The following is a 23,680-nucleotide window of genomic DNA, read 5'->3' on the forward strand; positions in this document are numbered from 1 at the left end:
TGAGTGCAGTGGTGAAATCTCAGTGCACTGCAACCTCTGCCTCCTGGGTTCAAGCGATTCTCCTGCCTCAGCTTCCCAAGTAGCTGGGATTACAGGCACGTGACACAATGCCCGGGTAATTTTTGTGTTTTTAATAGAGACGGGGTTTCACCATGTTGGTCAGGCTGGTCATGAACTCCTGACCTCAAGTGATCCACTCACCAGCCTCCTAAAGTGCTGGGATTACAGGTGTGAGCCACCACACCCGGCCTGTTTCTGTATTTTCTAATTCTCTTTATACTTAGGTTCTCTATCACATCTGAATGCACTAACACTTACAGCTAAAATTTAGAAAGTGCAGGCAACTCTAACGTGTTGGAAGCTTGTACTGTAATTTGAGTCAGCCTGTTATTTTGTACTTGGTTCGAAGTCAGTGAATACTATTTTTTTAATCTATGACACAATTATGTTATTAGTACTACAGTAGATTTTTAACAACTTTTTGTCTTAGTGGAGATACTGTGTTAATTTCAAATAGGTCATTGTACAGAACGCTTCACAAAAAATGTTAAATGCAAAAAAAAAAAAAAATGTTAAATGCTTTCTGCTACTAATTTGATGGATGGTAAATCTTTGATGAGAAACTTCAAATTAGAATTAAGATCTTCCTTCATTCACCCCTGTTAAAATTTCATAAATTAACTTTGGGATTTCTCTGAGATTTATGATACATACATAGGGCATATTTATTTTCATGAGTTTGATCTTAAAATTGAACTCAAGTTATCCTTAGCTTTAGAAAGCAGTGTTAGAATAATAAACACAAAAGTTAAGATAGCAGCATGGAAGTTTTAGAAAAATCATCCATTTACTTTTTTTTTTTTAATCAGAAATCATTTTTACCCACTTCCCCAATTAATGCCTATGCTGTCCTTTAGGATTAAGGCCTTAATCCAATTTGGAGGATGATTTTTTTTGTTTGTTTTCTGGAATTATGGGGAGGCCTGAGTAATAGGGGCTGGAGCTAAAGACAGGTTGTCAGAGAAGACTCCTTTCTTCTCAGGCTGGAATCCTCACCAACCTAAGTGGGGTTGGGGGTACATACAGACTGGCAGCCTTAGATTTGTCATGTAAGGCTTTAGGACCCTGTACCTGTGGGGTCACAGTTGTCTTCTCTCAGTTCTCTAAACAAGACTTTAGTATTTTATTCCAGACCTATTTGTATAATCATGAATTTAAAGAACATCTTCATGTTGATTGTTGAGTTAAAATACATATTTGTTCTATTTTACACTAGCCTTAGATATATGGCCTATAATTTATGTTAACTCTTAACAGTTTACTCTTTTGGTAATGATCAGATGTGGGAATAATCGACTTTTATTTTGACAATTAACTTTCCAGTTTATTTGTATGGTAGTTCTGGTGTGGAAAATAATATTTATAAAATAATAAAAGCCATGATTTGGAGAACTGGCCCAAGAAGCTTCAGCATCCTTCGGTTGCCTGCCTGTGCCACTGTGCTGTAACACATTCCCTACCAAACATAGGCCAGTGTGGGATTGCCCCACTCAGGGGCCCTTCCCCAGAGCAGGAAGGACATGGAGTGTTTGCAAAGGTTTCTCTCCTTAGCAAGTAGATAAGTTTTCAACAGTGTAAGTTCTGGAGTAGGTGCTGGCTATTCATATATAAAAGCAAATATATTCATATGAAGGAGGATTCATATAAAGGAGCTGTTTATGTATATGAGACTTAGAACCTAGTTAAAAGTGTGATAAGAGATTTTTAAAAATGTATTTTCAAACCAATGCATCTGTACTCTTTAGGTGAGCTAATAAACTAAACCATCTTGAAAACTTTATCCTAGTGTTACAGAAAGTGCATTTGTATGAGACCTGAATTTGTTGGAATTCAGTGAAGAACTTACATATTTGAATCAGATTATTTCATAAGCTGTGCTGGTATAAATTTTTTATTGAAGAGAATTTTAAGCATGTGTCCCAAGGTCAGAGGGGAGGAAGACCTGCAGATCCGTGTGAGGGATGAGGGCTAAATACACGAGGTAGATCAGAATTGCACTGGAACCTGGTTATACCTGCTAACCCTGTCAAGCACCTGTGGTCTTTTAAATTTCTTTCTTTATAAACGTGTGTGTGTTTGTCAAAGAAGTTTTGATTAGTCAGAATAGGAACAGTCACTGTGGGCTGCAGGGATACTCTTGAAAAAACAGCCTCTCTCTCTCCCCAAGTAAATGAAAATAGTAAATGAGATACCTATGTTTGGTAGTTTAGGGAAGAGATTCTCCCTTTGAGGAAAGTAAGTCTTGACTTTCCTCTCAGTATTCTTAGCCTAGTTCCTTGCTTGGTGTTCAGTAATTGAACTATGTCTTATCCCCACCCCCCACCACTCAATCTTTTTAAAGGCCCTTTACAAAATTCTGCATATTATGCCATGATAACTTTAAATCTCAGATTTTAAAACTCAGTATGTGCTCCAAGTCATAAAGGATTGCATCTGAATGAGAACTGAGGATAGCTCATTCATTTTACAGTAGAGGCAACCAAGACACAAAGATCTTTCTGGAAGTCACATCACCCCTTAGTAGCAGAATTGAGTTGTAAAGGGAATCCCCAATCCTCTGTGAGTGTTGCTTACTGTCCCCTACATGGCTTGTCTCCTAAATAAAACGCCAAAGAATTGTATAAATTATCCATGTTTATTAAGTGCAAACCCTAATAGAGAGTACAAAAAACATACAATTCTGCATTATTGTAAATTTGACCTTATGCTAGTTTTTTTTTTTTCAGCCAACCATGGATCAAAGTAGTTTTTAAGTCAATTATAGTAAAGTTTAAAAACTTACCAGTGGCATAGTTTAGAAGGCTTCTTTGTAAAGACACCCAGGGAAAGTTTGATAGGACATCGTGTTCTCTTTATAAAGATCTCTCAAGAAGCAGAGGCATTTGTAATCATTCGTTTAAACATTCTTTATGAAGAAAAGTTGAGAAGAAGAAGGAAGGGAGAGCAGAAGAGAGTGAGTTACTGTATATATGAAGGGTGAAAGAAGAGTACCCAGAGAAGGGGCATGTGATGACTGGAAGGACTGCTTTAAAATTATAAATGTGTGTGATCTTCTGGTATTGCACTGTTGATAACAGAAGAATGCCAGCTAAGCTAAAGGTTGATTGTTTTAAAAGTAGACATACATGTAAAAAGCACACCAATCTGTGGGCAATTCTTTCCATCCAAGTAGGTTCTGAAGATTCTCTTTTTGGGTGCACTTAACCTGTCTCTGCTGCATCCATTTGGAGCATTGTAGTGGTTAGAAGGATCCTTCTGGACTCGGATAACCTGGGTCTGAATCTGACCTCTACCATACATTAGCTTTGTGACCTTCTGCAAATTAATCTCTCAGAACTTTAGTTTCCTCATTTGTAAAATGAGGTTAATAGTAGTACCCACTGTGTTGGACCCTGAGGCTTAAATGTGGTAGAATGGTATCAGGCATGAAGTGGGCACACAATAAATAATGCTGCTTGTGATTATTGCTGTTACTGGTCACCACCTAAAGCCATGAAGTCAGGCTTGCATTGATCTATATATTGTTTAATAATTCAGGAAAGTTGGTAATGAAGTTTAAAAAGGGTATCCAAAATAGTTAAAATTAAGTTTTACTGCTTAAAGGGATACATTTCCAGTTCATGGAAAAGACCTTCCCACATAGCTATAATTTTATTGTGCTACAGTCAACTCTGATTTTCTTAGATTTCTACCAAATTCAAAAAAAAACCTTAAGTATCTTTAAAATGATATACTTACTGCGTATATTTCTTCAGCTTCAGAATATGTGTTAAAAGAATTAATTTGTCTCTTTCTGACAGTCAGATATGCCTATTCCTGCAGATACCATCTTCTCAGAGTGGTCACAGTTATCTTAATTTCTCTTTTTTCTAATAAAGAATTTTTTCATTTACACAATACTGATGGGATTTCACTATATTTCCCAGGCTGGTTTCGAACTGCTGAGCTGAAGCAGTCCTCCCATCTCGGCCTCCCAAAGCGTTGGGATAACAGGTGTGAGCTGCCATGCCTGGCTGAGTTATCTATCTTAAGTATTGAAGTTATTCTCCTAAACAGAGAGATCGAGTAAAGTGAACTTCAATCTGTTTTGTCTTGTAGGAATGTTTTTAAGAAGTGAGAATTATTATTTTAGGCTTGGCAAAAATTATATAATTATGATAAATTCTATAATCAGAGCTCAGTCCATCACCTGATAGTCAAAGTTAGCATAAATCAGTTAAGAGTTTGGCCTCTTTGAGAGCTTCATGTTGAATTTAGATTTATTAGGATTCCAGGCCCCACTACTCATTTTACACATGACAAATAAGGCCAGTGAGCTGTGACTTCCTGAGTTGCCCCCAGTGTACACACAGTAGCTGAGAACTGCTTCTCAGGTGTTGAGAAATACTGAGAACTAGGCTGCACTCTGTCTGGGATAATCTTGACTCTGTTGAAAACTTGTGCCCTGGTGACTGACTGACCAGGCCCTCCCTCCCCTCCTCAGCCCTAAAAGGCAGGCCAACTGCCAGGAGCCCTGCTGAGACCATCCTAGAAGGAGGTGGGACATCTTTGCTGGGTAGGGGATTGCCTAAGAAAGCAATACCAGCTAATTCCTTCGCTCTGGAGAAGTGGCAGCACTGCCCCACCCCCACTGAGGTCTGATAAAGACTTCTGTGATCATTAGGTACTTGAAAGAAAACCAAATGAGATTAAGGCTTAAGAGCATTTAAAAGTCACAGCCCTCATTTCTGTCATGAATACTCTGGCAGGTCTTTAGGTACTTTAGAGCTGAGCAGTCCTGCAGATAATCCAGAACAGAGATAATAAAATTGAAAAGCACACATATCCTTTGTGTTTACTTGACTTTTGTGACTAGAATGACTCCTTCTGCTCTCGCATTTCTCAGCCTGGCTCTTAAATTTATCAAAAGCCGAGTCCCTGATTTGCTCTGCTGCTTTCTCATCACTCTTGCTCCATATCCTTCATTCAAGTGACACTCAGAACACATTATATTAACTTTTCATTTGCACTTTTCGTGTTTTTATGTGGGTCGCTAATTAGATTGTCCTGTCTTGTGTGGGAGTGTTTAGTATGAGCGACTTAGTATGAGAGAGGGCATGGAGATGAGGGGATACAAACCCGATGAAGGACACCAAGTTCTGAAAGGGTGGTTTAATAACAGCATTGCCACCCTCTGAAATAACCTTTGTTGCTGGTCCCTGTTTGTCTATGCTAGGAGTTTATGAGAAAGGGTGTGGCAATAATTAGTTTCCAAAGGCCTATGAATGACTATGGCAGAGACATGAACTTAAGCCATCCGTAGACCACGAGCTGTTGCTAGTGTCTCCATTTCTGTGAAATCCTTCCTCATTAAATGGTCTTCTTAAGGACCTCTCAGAGCACTCAATTCTTCTAAGTGACAGGAAGAGCTCAGAAATAGGACAGGAGACCAGATCCTAGCCTACACTGGGGGTGACATGCCCAGCTTCCCGAGCTGCTGTTTAGGTCATGATTGTCTGTCCCTAGTTCCTCTTTCACATTAATACATGCGGGAGCTACGTGCTAAAAAGGGAGTGTATTTCCTCACCGTATCTCTATCGGGGCATAAGACAAGAGAACAGACCTGTGAAATGATTAGGGAAACTCAGTGGTATGTACCCAGTCTCAAAATGTCATTTCACCAGTGTTTCCTTTTTACTGTTTTGTTTGTTTGTTTGAGATGGAGTCTTGCTCTGTTGCCCAGGCTGGAGTGCAGTGGTGTGATCTTGTCTCACTGCAACCTCTGCCTCCTGAGTTCAGGCAATTCTTCTGCCTCAGCCTTCTGAGTAGCTAGGATTACAGACACCTGCCACAATGCCTGGCTAAGTTTTGTATTTTTAGTAGAGGCAAGGTTTTACCACATTGGCCAGGCTGGTCCCAAACTCCTGATCTCAAGTGATCCACCCACCTCGGCCTCGCAAAGTGCTGGGATTACATACGTGAGCCACCATGCCTGGCCATTTATTGATTCTTAAAGGCTTGCTTTAAAGGTAGATGAATAAAGTTGTTCAGCAGGGTTTTTAATATTATACTTTGATATTTGTCTTAGCAAAGGATAGGTTTGTTGAAGCAAGTATCTTCCATTGTGTTATTTTATTTTATAAACTCACGTCTGCTTGGGAAAGAAAAATTTGAAAGCACACACTAAAGTAGAAAAAAAGTCCTTTATAGTTTTATCACTCAATCACTAAGTAATGTCAGTACTGCCCCTCCCCAACCCCAGTTTGTAAGTTCATTTCCCCCACAGTTATAACCACACTATATATGCTTTTTTAAAATCATCTTCTTTGCAAGTGTCATTTTATGTTAGCATAATATATCATGTCGAAACATCGTACTTTATTTAACCATTCCTTTGGACCTGAACATTTAGATTATTTCTGCTTTTCTGTTTTTATTAAAAATGCTGAGACAGACACCTTTGCCCAGTAAATTTCTATCTCACTTTTTATTGCCCATACCCTGGTAAGCAGGATTTTCTCTTAAATTCTTAAGAGGGGAAATAAATTGGCCAACAGATAGTACATTTTGAGGGATGACTTTCCAGAAACCATTTATTCTCTTATGTATCATATAATGAATGGAGTCTGTTGATTCTTTGTGAATTTCATAGGTGATGAAGCAGTATATGGTATTTTCAATTTGCTTTTCTTTGACCCACACTTTTTCCTGCGTTGGTGATTTGCATTTCTTCCCTATGAGTTGTATAGATAGAACAAGTAAGTTTTAAAAGGAGGAAGATTGGGAAGATGGCAGACCTTGGAGGCCTAAGGAGTGAGATCCATCAGAGGAGATAGATCTGGCAAGCTGGGTGAATGAACATGAATTCCTGTGGGAGGAAAAGTCCTGAAGGCAAGAGTTAGGATTTTGTAAAGTAAAGTTACAACAACAAAAAATTTTCCCCCTTGATTGCACACTTAGGGTAAAATATTCTTTATTGATAGGAGCTCTTACCAAGCACTTGGGACAGCCTACATCCCTCAGCTAAGACCGAGCCAGCTTTACCAGTGCATCTTCATTTTTAAGTGATAGTTGGGATTTTGCCTCAGATATTTGAGGAAGGTATTGACCTCTCTGGAGATCTGCGGAAGGATCTTTCTCTTTTTAGAATTAATCAGGATGCTTTTCTAATAGTTGAAGATCAAAAGTAGTCCAAATAGAATTTCAGAAGTGATTTTAATGATGCCAGAAAATGGCAAGTCTTACAAAGCTGAATTCTTAAAGAAAAAAATAACCAAAAGGAAATCATGAGATTTCATAGAAATGTTTGTTCTTATGTGTGAAGAGGCAGGCCAGTCTTTTATATGTGCAAGGCCTTCATTGTTTTAAATAGGATAAATATGCATTTTGTCAAAGATATTTTATTTTTAAAGAAAAGCATGATTTTGTGTGTGTGTGTGTGTGTGAAGTTTGGGCTCTTTTTTTTTTTCACCCTAATCTTTCAAATCAAATGTTTTTAGTCATGTTTTTTAAGATAGTGAAGAGCTGCATATTTCAAAATGTATTTATATTCTTACCTTGGTTAGTTCATAAAAGTCTGCCAAACGCCAGAACTATTTAAATTTGGCTATAACAGTGTGTTAACATGATGAATAACGATTGACATAAATATACTATATTATTTTTATAAATTGTGGTTAGACGTGATAGTAATTTTAGAATATTTACAATGCTGTTTTTGGAGATGTTATTTTTTTAGTCAGCTAGCAGTGTTGAATGTTTTTTCTAGCCAACTACAGGTTTTCAGCTAATAATTAGAAATACCTGAGAAGTCCATATTGCAATTTAAGGAGTTATTAGCCCAAGTCAGCAATTTTATGACGCATTCTTATTAGGAAGTATAAAATGAACTCTATGTAGTAAAAAATGTATTTTATAATTGGCATGTGTCTACCGCATTGTATACATTCACTCATATTAAGCACTTTGGTTAGTCTTCATTATTTAATCCTCCTGTGGTTACTTAACACAGAATGTGTAATGAAGAACTCAATAGCTTTAAAGGGGGGTGGTTGAGGTGCATAGAAAATGAAGATGATTTATTAACTACTGTTGAAAGCTGCTTTAGCAGTTTGGGTGAATAAAAATAATGATTTATTAATTATTCTACCAGTAATAAGATACAGCCACAGTGTAGGGTTGGAAGTACTTCTGTTTTCTGTAACTCCTGAGAATACAAAATTTCTATGGCATTGGCTCCTTGCAGTCATCCGTCCCTTCCAAAACTATCATACTGAGGGCAGGAGAAAGAGCTTCCACTATTCATCCATGCGCCAACATATCAGTTAGCTCTGGGTCCTGCCCATAATAGGGCCCAGTACATATTTGTTGAATGAATATGCTCTTTGAAACAAACATGTCTGCAGGAGTTATTCAGGTTAATTTTGATTCCCTGCTAAGTAATCTGGTATTCCAGAAGTGGTGACCACTCATCTTTGAAGTCCTTTCTAATGCATGTACTCATGGGCTACAAGCCTTTGTCTTTTTGATTTTTTTTTTTTTTTTTTTACAACAGTCAGAAGTCATTTAGAATCAGGCCTAGTGAATAGAGAAAATAATGAATGTAGGAAATACCTTTTCCAGTTTTCAAGTTGTTTTCCAGAATGATTTATAAAATGAAAACTGCATTCATTTTCTTATATGACCTGTAAACTGGTGAAAGTGGTGCAAAAAAAAAAAATCTTTTGACCAAATAAAACACTGCTGAAATAAATGTAGATGATTGTGAGATTCCTTTAAAGGTCAACACTTGAATATAAAGATTCTGTTGTTTTATTGAAAAGTGTTTCTATTTCTTTTTTAGATATGTGATTTTTAAAGTAGCTAGAGTCTTCATTTCTTTTCTTTATTACCTAGGGTACTGAACAGTATTTAATAAGGACTACCATTTTTTTTTTTATTTCAGTTTTATACATGCTACACCTAATTAGAGTTGGTTTCGTTTTGTTTCCATTTTGGCAAAAATTTTTGAGCTATAAAGGTATCTCAATAAGCAATGCTTATAGTACCACACTAAAATGAAAAGTCATAGATTAGGTGTTATTTTCCACTAGATAAATCAGAATTACATAAGCATGTTCCTCCTTAAGGAGGGGTGATATTTTGAGAAAGAGAAGCTTGGTTTTCAATTTCCCAATTTCTTATTGTTTCTCTTGAAAAGTGCTCTCTCATATAAATAATTACATGGTAGAGGCTCAATGAATTGTATGCATTTGTCAGTGGTCCCCTTTCCAGTTTATTCTGCAGATGACTATTAATATTCCTAAAACATCACTTCTCTCATATTGCCCAATTCAGGTTTTAGTGGTCCTCCATTTCCTGTAAAGTAATGATTCAGACTTTAACATGCATCAGAATCACCTGGAGGGCATGTTAAAATGGATTGCTGGGGCCAGTCACAGTGGCTAATGCCTGTAATCCCAGCAGCAGTTTGGGAGGCCGAGGCAAGTGGATCACTTGAGACCAGGAGTTCAAGACCAGCCTGGCCAACATGGCAAAACCCCATCTGTACTAAAAATATAAAGATAGATGGGCATGGTGGTGGGCACCTGTAGTCCCAGCTACTTGGGAGACTGAGACAGGAGAATTGCTTGAACCCAGGTTGCAGTGAACCGAGATTATGCCACTGCACTCCAGCCTGGGTGACAGAGCGAGACCGTTTCAAAAAAAAAAAAAAAAAAGAAAGAAAAAAAAACCTTGATTTTTTTCTGATTCGGTAGGCCTGGGTGGGCTTCAGAATTTGCATTTTAAACATCTTGCTAGGTGATACTGATGCTTCTAGTCCAGTGACTTCAGCTAGAAAAACATTTTTCTAGAATGAAGTCGCAATAGTCACAACTTTTCAGCTTGGCATCCGTAATCTTCCATAAATCAGCCTCAGTTTACTCCTTGAGTTTACCAGGAAGGAATCTGTGTTTCCACAAAACTTAACATAGTTACTGTCTCCAGAACACACATAATTGAGGACTTCGCCTTACTTATTTTATGATTCTCAAAAGGAGGGTCTTCTCACTTGCTCAAAATCCATGTCCTCATGAAGCCCTCTACGCTCTCAACCTTTACTGATCTCTCACTACTCCAAATTCCCGTATTATTTATTATTTCTATCTTTGGCCTGTGTGTCACTGATTTCATGGGCATATATGTTATCTTTCAAGTAGCTTTCAGACATCTTAAAAGTCAGGATAGCTTTTTTATCTCATAGGTCTCTGGACCAGAATTTGACAGTAAAAGACAATTCATCTTAAATGTAACCCAGATGAGAACTCACTTAAGTATATCAACAAAGTTTTTTACAATGTAGTTAGTCTGGGAGGCAGTATGGCAGAGTAGAAACACTTCTGGCCTCCCTTTCCACACCTTTGAAATGGAGCTAATAATTCCTCTTTTTCAGAGTTGTTGTAAGAATTAAAATAGAAAATGTATGTGAATCTCTCAGCACAATGCCTTCCTTGCATGTAGCATTCATTATTCAATACATAGTATGTACTTATTAGCAACTAGGAATTGGTAGGAGTAATAAGCTTGGACTTTTGCTAAGAAAAGGGGTTGGTAAGTAAATTGGATTCAGAAAGTCATTTCCAGGAAAGAAAAGTATGTCTTGGCTGCAGTATTGCTCTATTGACCAATAGCTTGTATTTTCTATTGTTGCCTCCCTTTTTAGTTGTTGTTGCCAAAATTCTCACTTCCTGCGGCAGGAAAGGAAGCGTTATTTTGCCTTGTTAGAATTGTTATTACACAGAAGGGATGCTCATCCTCAGGAAAACCATAGAGAGGGTGTTGAATGGAGGGTTCCTCATTTATTCATCCGTGTCCAGTTACCTCTGACTTCCAGACCTGGTGTCACACAACACTCGGATATGTGGGGAAGAAACAAAGCCACGGGAAAAAGAAATCTGGAGAAATACCTTCAGGGCATAGAAATAAATAATTTTTGTGAGCTGAAAAGCTGAAAATGTTTCATTCAGAGATAGCTACGTGTGTAAATTTAGCTCAATTAATTAGGCATATGGTGCTTTCATTTTAGGATGTATCCACTCTTTGTGATAATATCCGTTGATTATTAGAGCTGCTGCAGCTTTAACTACATTGGCAGCAGAGATTCCTAGTGCATTTAAGACAAGAATTGAAGAGTGAAATGGAAAACTGAATTAATAATTTGTTCTTGGGTAGTTTTAATCTGCTGCTTATTAACTTTGTAGTTTATGCCTGGAGGATTAGATTTGGAAACAGAACACCAAGTAATGTTTTAAAAGTTTACTTCCTTTTATTGGAACATTCTACTCGTAAAGATTTTCTGAAGAACATTTTGACTGTTTTAGTCCTAACATACTAGGTACACACTTAAGTTCTTATGATTCAACCTAAAATAATAGAAAGCTTTTAGTGTAGGCTATTAATTTTAACTTTTAAAGTATTTCGTGTTAGAATTCAAGGCAGGAATCGTTTAGTAAAAACCAACTAATAGAGAGAGGGAATGATATTCTTTGCTGGGCACGAAGATATTTGGATCTCTTTTCCCAAGCTTTTTAAAATCCCCCTAGGCCTATATTTTTCTGTCTTAGCATTTTAAATCTGCTTTCCATTGATGGTAAAGAAAATAGGAAAATTAAAATAAAAGGTTATTTCTGTTTACTTCCCCTACCTTGTCAAATGTTTCTAAAATTGATTTTTAAAACCATTGTAATTTTATAAATTGAAAAAAGAGTTATATTCCAAGATATAGCATGTAGGATGAGCTGACATAGGAAGTTTAAAAACAGCTGTCTTTGGGAAAGTGAGGGCTAGTGCTACTGTCCATCTGCCTCTTGCTTAAAGCTTTAACTGCAGTCCTACTTGAATATACCTGAGAGTCTGGAAAGTCAGTGTATTTGCTTCTGTGGTTGTAGTTCTCCACCCACCTGTGATCTGAAGAATTACACCCTAGGTTTTTATAAGGTAAACACACTAAAATTTAGACATTTAGAAGGGACTTCTTTGAGGACTAGGCAGAGAAGTTCAGCAACGTATAATAGCAGCTATTGGTCTGAATTAACCAGTGGTGGATTCTTTATTAGAAAACTAGTCTGAATTTATATATTCTTGATAAATATAAGTTTTGAAAGAAATTCTCCACTTTTGACTTATATGGTAATAGAGGTTGAGGATTTTATAGCCAGGTATGCTGCAGGTAATCAGGTGTTAGTTCCAGCTTAATAATTAGGTTAATTTAGTATTAGCTGTCGTTTTCTGTTGTACTTTCACCCATGCACATAATCATCTTCTATCTTTGATTGTGTTCTGCTGGAGAGGCGGTAGTAATGATGCAAAGGCAGTCGGCAGGAGTAGTATTGTATATGTCACACACATGAGATGACTAGTCACCTTAATACTCTGATTGTCAGCAGGGAATGAGTAGCCCTCTCGCTTCCTGGAACCTTAAGAGGTGAATTCCAGGCATTACCACTGATGTACAGAAGGATCACCTTTTTCTGACCTGTGGGCACTCACTCCTACCTTTTGGAATTCCTGAGGGAGGAAGCTAACTAATCATAAAACTAGAAGCTGTTTAGTTTTATGATTAGTTAGCATATTTTGTGGACCTTTGCCTCTCAGTAGAACTGCTCAAAAGCTATCTCAGGAAACAATGCCTTTGATTGATTTGAAATCTCATGCGTCGCGATAGTGTAGCTAGTGTTTTCCAAAACACCGGGGGATTTTTGCAGACAGCATTTTCCGGGGCTGATTTGAAGGTAATAAACCAAACTGGCAGGGAGGGAAGGTTCTTCCTTCACCTCGGGGCAAGATGTCTGCTCTTTTACTTCACTCTGGAATGCCCTCTCTTCACAAACCCAGGGGGCGCACAACACATTAGTAGCCATAAGAGTGTCTGTTGTGTGTAATGCAGCCCAGAGTCTTCCACTGGTATATATACCAAGATCCCAAGTTAGATATTTCTCTTTTAAACAGAATATTGCCTTAACATTTAAAATAAAAATTATATTCCTCAGTTGGCTCTTAAAACTCAGCTATTAATTTGCAAGTATATTTGGTTTATGAATAACAACAGCAACAATAACAACATCTAATAATTTTCTTCTTTTCTCTAGGTTTAAAAAAGAGGCAACAGTTAAAACTATACTTTTAATAAAAAGTGCAGCTTCTCAGTTATATTCTGTAATGTGTTCCCTTTTTTTCCTAACAGAATGTGTTATTCTTCTTGTTCTGAGAATGGCTCCTTAATTGATTTTACATCATCAGTGTTATTATGTATAATTAAGGCAATCAATAATGAGATTTTTAATATCTCATCTTGGCATAGACTTTGTCTCCTTTATCTGCAGTTTTAATTCAAGACTGGTGAAAATTATGCCAGTAACTACAGGATGCCATTTGTTGAATGTTGACTTACTGTTAGGTACTTTGCTCACCACTTTATGTACATATTCCCATTAAATTCTCAGAACAACAAGTATTTGGCTTTTTTCAGAATACTGGTGTTTGACATTATTCTCCTCATTTTATACTTAAGAAGTTGAGGCCAGGAAGGAGCAAGCAGCTCCTGTGAGGTTGGAACTCAGGTCTGTCTGGTCCCTGCCCCAACCCTCTTCCTGTGCACTCGCTTCCACTGGGCTCCCCACATTCCCTGGGGCCTTGGCAGGCTCCGATCTTACCCATCTTGAATAAAGAATGAAGACCCCTCTTGCAGTCACTTCTCTGCCTGAGAAGGAAGAAAAGGGAAGTGGGGTGAGGGCTGGCACAATTTCCACCCCAGCTTGTGGCAGACAACATGCCTTCGTTCTGAAAGCAGCACCAATGCTCCGTTTGGTTGGAAAAGTCTCTCAAGAGTAATATTGTGCTCAACGTTAAGTACTGTGTTTACTTGTATGTGTTCATGTATGTTTATATCCCCTTAATATGTAGCTGCATAATATGTACATGGTTATATGTGTATATATAATTATCTAAATGCCTTAAGCATTAATGAAAGTTACTGGGCATTCTGGGAAGTTGTTTAAATCAAGAGAAAGACAATGGTCACTAGAAGAAACAAATCTAAATTTGCTTCCTTTCTCTTCCTCATCATGGGGCAACTATGACTCCTGAAGTTTAGGATACATAATGTTACAATTATTTAACCTTTAATCAGGAGATTCTATAAAGTATAACCACATTAACAAAAATGCAGTTTGAATTTTAAATTCACAGTGAGGTATATCACCAAAAAGAACTCTGAGTCAAAATAACATATTGTTACTGACTTAACACTCAAGTTTTGTATAGAAGTGACAATAAAGGCTCTGTTTAATTGGTCCTAAGAGATCCAGACAGTATAACTCTTTCTGCAATTGGGGCAATACAGTAATCATTCAAACTCAAATAGTTTTTTAAAAAATTTTAATATTATATTCCTTAATAAATCAGATTAAGAATCATTTCCAGCAATACTCCTTCTACAAATATTTAGAAGTACCACCCTGTGCAAGGCACTGGAGAGATGACAGTAAGCAACACCGACATCACCACTGCCCAGATGGAGCCCAAAGGGGTAGAGAGTAAGGAGGCCCTGTGGCAAGTACCCTGGGAAGGGCCTAGAGGTACTATGGGAGCCTGGAGTAGAACATAACTGTGGCAGATTGGGGGTTCAGGAACAGTTTCTAAATTAAGTAAAGTATTAGACCGGAGGCTGAGTGGGAATTAGCCAGTTGCAGGCAAGATGAAGAGGGCCGCAGAATAGGGATGGAAGTATGAAGATCCCCAGGGCAGCCAGAGGACTGAGCCAGAGTAGTAGTGCTGAGAAGAGGGTGCTAGGAAGTGGGCCACAGCAATGAAGCAGAGAAGGGGTCTGGCCAGGTGTTTAGACTTTATCTTGAGATCATCAGGCACCATGGGAGGGTTTTAAGTTGCAGAAATAATATCAAATCTTCATTTTTGGGTAACATTGGAGTCCAGGGAATGCGTTAGAAGGCTCTGCAGTAATTCAGATGAGAGGTGATGGTGGCCTAAGTGCAGAAAGGGACAAGGAAGATAGAGAAACTGAATAGATCCTTGAGATACTTAAAAACAGAATTTATAGAACTTTGTACGCATTTAAAAATGGAGCATAAGAGAGGAAATGAAGATAATGAGGTGCTTGGGTTCCTGATGGTGACATGGGTTGTCTGATGGCTGGAATCTCAGGAGAAAGAGAGGAGTGGAGAAGGGGTAATGGGTGTGGTTTAGTATATGTGGCATTAGAGGAGAAAGATGTCCAAATGGGCGTCTCTTGTGAACAGTTGGACGTATACGACAAGCACTGCAAAGAGAGGTCTAGGCTAGAGATGCTAATCTTGAGGCCATCAAACTGTGGAAATAAATAAGATCCCTTAGGGACAATGTGTCCTGTAAGAAGAGTCAATGGCCTAGAAGCATGGGGAACATCAACAACTACAGGATGTGCAGAGTAAGCAGTGACAGAGAGGAGTAATCAGAGAGATGCAGGAAGAAAACTGGCAGAGCATGGCACCCTGGAGTATTTTTAGATATTCAGTATTGGAAGGAGTGAGTCTCAGCAGTGTCAAATGCTGCCAAGGGTCAAGATAGGAATTGAGAAGTTTTCTGTGGATTTGGTAAGAAGCAGCAAGAACGTGACCCTTACTGGGGCCAATACAGTACAGTATTCAGGGTGGCAGCTGTGTTGCAGTGGAGCAAAGGAAAGGCACAGACAACTCTTCCAAGAAGGTCACTGTGAGTGAGGCCAGAGAGGTGGGGTGGTAGCTGTCGGATGACAAGGAGTAATGAAAAGGCTGAGTAGAGAAACACAGTACTTACTGGGCACTGCTGAGCACACAGTCAGAGCCAGCAGCTGGCCCCCTCTGCTCACTAGTTGGATTTTTCCTTAGCAGGATTCAGCCACTCTGCCATATTTGGACAAGACAGACAAGTAGATTGACTTATCCTTGGATTTTTCTAGGTATTAGGAACAGAGAGAAGACACATGTCCCAAAGTGCTTTTTTGAGGATCTGATAGAAGAGATCATTTGTTTGTAAGAATGTAAATCCACTCAATTTGGGGTTGGTGGGTGGGTGGGGAGATATTTATTATAAGACAAAGAGGGATCTCTCATGGATCTAGGTGAAGACCTCACAGAGCCTGGAACTACAAATGTGAAGGTACCAGGAAGCAAGACTGCTATTCCTCATTTCTTATTCTGGGCTACTTTTGTCTTCAGTCATACCTGCTTTATTCTTTCCTCTGCACACAGGCTGTCTTATGAATCAGTCCTCAAGTTTACATGGCCAATAAGTTTAAGCACTAATAGAGTTTCTAATAAGCATCTCAGAGGCTCAATTCTAAATTCTCAGAATGGAGAATCTGACCCAGCTTTAGTTAAGTGTCTAATCATCTATGGCCAGGGGGTGGAGTATTGATTTTTAGTACAAATGTAGGCATGGTACAGAGCCTCCTAAGTGACAGAAAGGAGAGGATTGCCTGGTTGCACAGAGGTTTTCTGGCCTCTCTGCTGCATCCAGACATCTGCTTTGTTGTATTTATCTTATTGGAAATTTCTCTATTGTAGGCCTACTTGTCAGAGGCAAGTTGTGCAGGGTTCTGCTCTATATTAATTATGGAAGGTTTTACCTTACTGAAATGATAGTTCCCCAGCTTTAGCATCTTATGTTGTTCCATTAACTGTGATATAAACATGCCTGCAAAATATCAGTTCATGAACCAATCTTACTTTCCCTGACATAGTAACCATTTAACAGCCTCGCATATTGCTGCTTCATTATGAGATGAAGTCTAAACACTTTAATGGTGACCAGTTAAAACACACACATGCATACATCAAATCAGGAATTTGATTCCAAATTTACAAAATAATCAGGTCTTATCTTTCGAAATCCTGCCTATCAAGACTTAATTTAAATCTTATTCCATAAATTCTTGCCTGTTCTTATCCCCTGAACAGCAGAAAATTATTTTTCTCTAGTTTTATAACTCACTTTGTTTTAACCTACTTACTACATTCTTATTGTTAAATGCAGCACACGCAAAGGCACTGAGATGAAGGAGCGTGTGGCTTTGCCACTTAATAACAGTTCAACCCTGTTATTAAGCTCAACACAATGCATTTGAGCTTTTATCTCTTATCTATGAGAGTGGTGATAATGCCTTCCTTTCCTGGATGTTAGGAGCCAGTGAGTGAATGGATGCAAAGCTATTTGCATGTCAGGAAGCCTATGCAGATATTGGTACTTAAGGAAATAGTTTCGGGGTTTGAAGACCAGGTTTCTAAATCCCTGTCTGCCATTTGGTAATTCATGGTATGGCAGTGGGTGAATTACTGTTCTTCCTTGGGCATGTTGTGTGATGTGTTAGTTTTCTTTCATTGTTATGACAAATTATCACAAACAGAGTGACTTAATACAAACTAATATCTTACAGTCCTGTAGGTCACAGATAGAGTGGGCCTGTTTGGTTTCTCTGCACTGAGTCTCATAAGGCCAAAAATGAGCTGCCGGCTGGCCCAGGCTGTTATCTGGCTCCAGGGGAGAATCTGTTTTACAAGTTCATTCAGGTTGTTGGCAAAATGCAGTTCCCTGCCAACTGTAGGACTAAGGTCCCCATTTCCTTGCTGTCAGCCAGGGGACTCTTTCTGAAAGCCAGCTGCATTCTTCATCATATTGTTCCCTCCATTTTCTTTTCATTCATTCATTCAGACAAGTAAAACTTGTATAAATTTATGGTGTACACATTTTGAAATATGTATCCATTGTAGAATGCTAAATTCAGCTAATCACCATATCTGTTACCTCACCTACTTATTATTTATTGTATGGGGATCCCTTAAAATGTACTTTCCTAGCAGTTTTCAATACAGTGTTCTTAACTATGGTCACCACGTTGTACTACTCTCTTAAAAATATGGAATGTAGCCTGGCCAACATGGCGAAACCCCTCTATTAAAAATACAAAAATTAGCGCACCTGAAGTCCCAGCTTCTTGGGAAAATGAGGCAGGAGAATGGCCAAAACCTGGGAGGCAGAGGTTGCAGTGAGCCAAGATCGAGCCACTGCACTCCACCTTGTGAGACAGAGCGAGACCCTGTCTCTCTCTCTATATATATATTTGGAATGTTTCATAAATTTGCATGTGATCCTTGCAGAGGGGCCATGCCAATCTTCTCTGTGTTTTTTTCAGTGTTCATACATGTTGCCAAAGCAAGAACTGAACAGTCCCTCCGTTTTCAAACCAGCAACATCACATGGAGTTCTGTTCAGCTGAATCTCTGACTTTCTCTTCTGCTGCATGTCTTCTGCCCCCAGCTGAAGAATGTTCTTTGCATTTAAGGGCTCACTTATTAAATTCGCCCCACCTGGGTAATCCAGGTTGATCTTTATTTTAAGGTCAACTTAATTGTTCTTAAGTAACTTTCATCTTACCTGCCAACTCCCTTTGCCATGTAAAATAATATATGCACAGGTCTGGGGATTACTGCATGGACATATTTGGGGTAGGGTGGTCATTCACTCTGCCTACCACTTTTGGTACTATGTGTGAGTACAGTACGTGAAGTCAAGCATAGTCCTTTGCATACATAGAGCTAGTCAGCTGTGAGTGGTAAATCATGTGGTCTTGATATGGTTAGCTTTTGTGTTCTCACCCAAATCTCATTAGAATTGTAATCCTCATAATTCCCACAATCCCCATGTGTAAAGAGAGAGAACAGGTGGAGTAATTGAATCATGGGGGCAGTTTTCCCCATGCTGTTCTCATGGTAGTGAGTTCTCACAAGATCTGGTTTTATAAGGGACTCTTCCCCTCTCACTCGGCACTTCATCTTCATGCTGCTTTATGAAGAAGGTACCTTGCTTCCCCTTTACCTTCTGCCATGATTGTAAGCTTCCTGAGGCCTCCCCAGCCATGCTGAACTGTGAGTCAATGAGATCTCTTTCCTTTATAAATTACCCCATCTCCAGCAGTTGTTTATAGCTGTATGAAAACAGACTAATACAGGTGTAAGTTACATGGATGCACTTTGGTCAAGAGTAGGCCGAGGCAGACATCTGAGTCTGCATGACTCGGTTCAGAGACAGGTGCATATTCCACTTGTTATATAACCTGTTTGTGTAAATTCATACTTGGTTTGGGCCACACTTGTCTGTAAAAGGAATAACTGCCCTGCTGATGCTGTACACGTGCTCATGCCCAGAGAAACAGCGAGGAGCCAGGACACAGCTCGGCCCACTCATGCCCAGAGAAAAAGAGTTAAACTGCTCATCCTGAAGGCAGGTAGAGCTGGCCACACAAGTAAGTGTGGGAGCAACCAGCTCAAGCAGCTGAGATAGAGCAGAGAGTGTAAGAGAGCAGCTGATGAGAGAGCTGCTGAATAAAGCTGCATTTCACCTACCTACGATCCTCTGAGTGTTCTTTCAGCTATTTGCCATTCATCCACCCACTCCCCTCAGACCTCAGCATGGGCTGGAACCTGACCCTGGATCTAACAACAGGCCTGTTGCTATGATTTATGTTCAACAAATATAAACTGTTTCCCAAGAGATATTTTGTGCCTCGAGTTACTGGTAAGAGTAACCCAAATCAAAATAAGCTAGGTTGATAGTTGTACAGTAGTTCCTTTATATAGCAACTCTTAGTTTATGCAAATAAACAGATAAGGCAAGCACACATGCTGTATCTGCATGTAAGGAGTATTGATAAATAAAAAGTATATTCTATTCTTTCTTAGCACTTTTGTTGAGGCCTTTGATAAAATATCTTATTTCAATTCCATTATTGTTTCTGTTTTTAAAATAACATTCCGGGCTCAATAAGGGTATTTAAAGTGCCCAATGTTGTAAGACTACTGAAAACCCTTTTTTGTTGTTGTTGTTTTTGAAAGGGAGTCTTGGTCTGTCACCAAGGTTGGAATGCAGTGGCTCAATCTTGGCTTACTGAAACTCACCACCTGGGTTCAAGCGATTCTCCTGCCTCAGCCTTCCAAGTAGCTGGGATTACAGGTGCACACCACCACATCTGGCTGATTTTTATATTTTTAGTAGAGATGGAGCTTCACCATGTTGGCCAGGCTGTTCTTGAACTTCTGACCTCGAGTTCAGGACCTCGAGACCTGTCCACCTCGGCCTCCCAAAGTGCTGGGGTTACAGGTGTGAGCCACCATGTTCGGACAGACTACTGAAAATCTTGAATGAAAAATAATTCTAATTTGTGTTTATTCTCCCTGCATCTTAGCAGGTATCGTGTAAAAGGAGCAAAAACTCTGGAGCCAGACTCCCTGAATTTGATTTATGTCTCTGACATTTATGTGTCCAGTGACCTTGGGCAAGTTACTTAATCTCACTGGACCTCAGTTTTGTCATCTGTTAAATGAAGGTAAATATAGGCCCAACTTTGTGGAGTTATTATTGAGGATTAAATTAAATGTGTTGATATATGTAAAGTGCCTGTAACTGTAACTAGTACATAGTGCCGTGTGAGTCCTAGGAGTATTATTCTAATCGAACAATATGCTTTAACTTGTCTCAACTAAGGCTGTTTTGTTCCCCAGAGTACATTTGCCAGTGTTTGGAGATAAGGGTTGTCACATCTGGAGGGTAAGATACAGACATCTAGTGTTTACAGGCCAGGGATACTGCTCAGCATCCAATAATGCACAGGGCCGCCCGCCCCAACCCCCAAACACAGACTTATCCAGCCTGAATGTCGGTAGTGTCAAGATTAAAAATCTCTGTTTTAAATCAGTGGTCTTTTATGTTTTTGGTAACAACTTCATTTGAAAATAAAATACTCATGTATCGTGAGTGACTTTTAACAATGAGGATATTCATGACAGAGCCATAGGGCTCTGAGTTCTACAATAAAGTGAAAAGTAGAAAAATGTTCTGGTGTTTAAAAAGAAAAAAACATAGCTATCATAGGAAAAGAGTGTGCTTAACTCCTAGAATATATAATTAAAGATAAGAAATACTCAGAAATACTCAGGTCCTGTGAATCATTGAATGGGATTTCTCCTTTTCTAATTTTCCAGTGAGGTTCTTCTAGAGATTATAAAGACAGAAATTAAAGTTGACCCTTGAACAATGCAGGGATTGGGGCCCCAACCCTTCATGCAGATGAAACCCTGCATATAACTTTCAATTCCCCCCAGACTTAACTACTCTTAGCCTACTGCTGACCAGAAGCCTTACTGACTAAACATAAACAGTCAGTTAACAAATATTTTGTATGTTATATGTATGGTATACTGTATTGTTACAACAAAGTAAGCTATAGAAAAGAAAATGTTATTAAGAAAATTATGAGAAAATATATTTACTATTCATCAAGTGGAATTGAGTCATCATAAAGGTCTTCATTCCTTGCTGTCTTCATGTTGAACAGGCTGAGGAAGAGGAAAAGGAGAGGTGTTCTTGCTGTCTCAGGCAGAAGTGGAAGAAAATCTAAGTATAAGCTGTACTTGGATTTGGAAACTTTTGGAAACTACTGTTACTATGTATGTTGAAATACAGTGAGCGTTAAGATAACTGTGCATTACAGCTGCTCATGTAGAATTTACCTATATTGTAGTAGTGGTAAATTTTGCAAGGCCCAAAATGTTTTTGCCACTGTCGTTTTTAATTTCTGAGTATTATAAAAGGCTTACGTGTTTGCCCTCTTCACTCCCTCTCATCCCTAGGCATGTTGAATAATTTAGAATTTAGGGTATTCTTCAACTACTTATTTCTCCACTACCTCTCCTGTCAATTGTAGCTGTTTGATTTGTCTATACAAGACTCTGTAGGACTATCTGAGATGCTATTCATTCTCCTGGTTACAGAATTTGTCCTTTTGATGATAGGTCAGTTAATCATTAACACCTGCATTACCATAGGGTGCAGAAGCTAATTAGACTGACTTCCTGGATTGGGTAGGAAAGAACCTGGGCACATTCCTATACCTTACACTGTTTTAACCTACTTGGAAAAACTGAGAATCACAAGACACAAACAAAAAAACCTGTGATTGTTCATCATTAAGATTAAGAAGAACACTGACAGAGATGGATCCAAGATGGCCAATTAGGAACAGCTCAGGATTGCAGTTCCCAGTGAAAGCACGGAGGGTGAGTGGCTGCCGCATTTCCAGACAGATTTTTATTGCCCACAGACCAGGAGATTCTTAGGCGGAGGAGCCCCACGGGTCACCAGCACGGCTGTTTCGGCCAGCGCAGCTGTTTTCACCAGCGACCTGGCGCCGCAGTTGTCCATACAAAATACATGAGTCCAGGCACCATTTTAGCTGGTGATTGGACATCCAGAAAGACAGAGTCACCCATTCAACTGATAGAAAAGGGGACTGAAACAGGGAGCCAGGCCATGAGATTCCAGGGCAAAAAAGGCACCACGAATCTCAGCGCAGCTGTTTCACCTGGTGCAGTAGGCCGCCACATGGGAAATCACACAGATCCCAGCGCCTTTTCAACAGGCGACTGAAACACCTGGGAGACAGTCTATGGTTCAACTAAAAAAAAAAAAAATAAAGGACCCTCAGGCAGGAAGCCAGGTGATCAGGCTCGGCTGGTCCCACCCCCACAAAAAAAACAGCAATCTGAAACGCTCTGGATTGACAGTTTTACAGCAAACACAGCTGAACCCGGGATGGTCTAGCTCTGTGGGGGAGGGGCGTCTGCCATTACTGAGGCACTCCACCACTACGGAGGTAGTCCGCCGTTGCTGAGGCAGCCCACCATTGCCGAAAGCAACCCGCCATTGCAGAGAGAGTCCACCATTATAGAGGTGGGCCAGCTTTGCCGAGGCAGTTCTAACTATACCTGTATAAACAGGACTGCAGGGAAGTTCACATGGCAGCTGGGTGGAGCCCACAGCAGCTCAGCAAAGCCTCTGTAGCAGACAGTGACTAGACTGCCTCCTTGCTGGGTAGGGCAGCCCTGAAAAAAGGCAGCAGCACAACAGGAACTCATGAATAAAGCCCTAACTCCTGGGACAGAGCACCTAGGAGAAAAAAAAGGGGGAGTTTATGAGTTCTGCTGCAGCAGACTTAAACGTACCTGCCCAGCAACTCTGAATGAACAACGGCGCTCACACTCAGCACTTGAGCTCCTATAAAGGACAGTCTGTCTCCTGAAGCAGCTCCCTGACCCTGTGTATCCAAAGAGTCACCTCATACAGGAGAGCTCAGAACTATATCAGGTGGGTATCCTTCAGGAACAAAGATAGCAGAAGAAGAAACTGGCAGCAAGCCTTATTGTTCTGCAGACACTGCAGGTGATCCCCAGGCAAGCAGGGCCTGGAGTGGACCTCAGCAGTCCTGCAGCAGAGGGGCCAGACTGGTAGAAGGAAAACTAAGAAACAGAAAGAAATAACTTCATCATCAACAAACTGGACATCCACTCAGAGGCCCAATCTGAGAGTCAACAACTAAAAGACAACAAGTGGATAAATACACAAAGATGGGAAGAAACCAGTGCAAAAAGGATGAAAACACCCGAAACCAGAGCACCTCTCCTCCTACAAGAGATCACAGTTCCTCACCAGCAAGGGAATAAGGCTGGATGGAGAATGAGTGTGATGAATTGACAGAATCGGGCTTCAGAAGGTGGGTAATAAGAAACTTCTGTGAGCT

At 39.6% G+C, this 23,680-nt stretch overlaps 1 protein-coding gene and 1 non-coding gene across 2 annotated transcripts in view; one reads left to right on the forward strand and one right to left on the reverse strand.

The window, feature by feature from the left end:
• The window catches only part of MAN1A1 (mannosidase alpha class 1A member 1), a 184,486-nt gene that overhangs the window by 3,698 nt on the left and 157,108 nt on the right, over positions 1-23,680 (forward strand). The window lies entirely within an intron of this gene.
• On the reverse strand, positions 18,164-18,266 carry LOC119473072. The gene has a single exon (XR_005202236.1). It is a non-coding gene; the product is annotated as a U6 spliceosomal RNA (small nuclear RNA).

Source organism: Cebus imitator, unplaced genomic scaffold, assembly GCF_001604975.1.
Source record: "Cebus imitator isolate Cc_AM_T3 unplaced genomic scaffold, Cebus_imitator-1.0 Scaffold130, whole genome shotgun sequence".
NCBI classification, from domain to species: Eukaryota; Metazoa; Chordata; class Mammalia; order Primates; family Cebidae; genus Cebus; species Cebus imitator.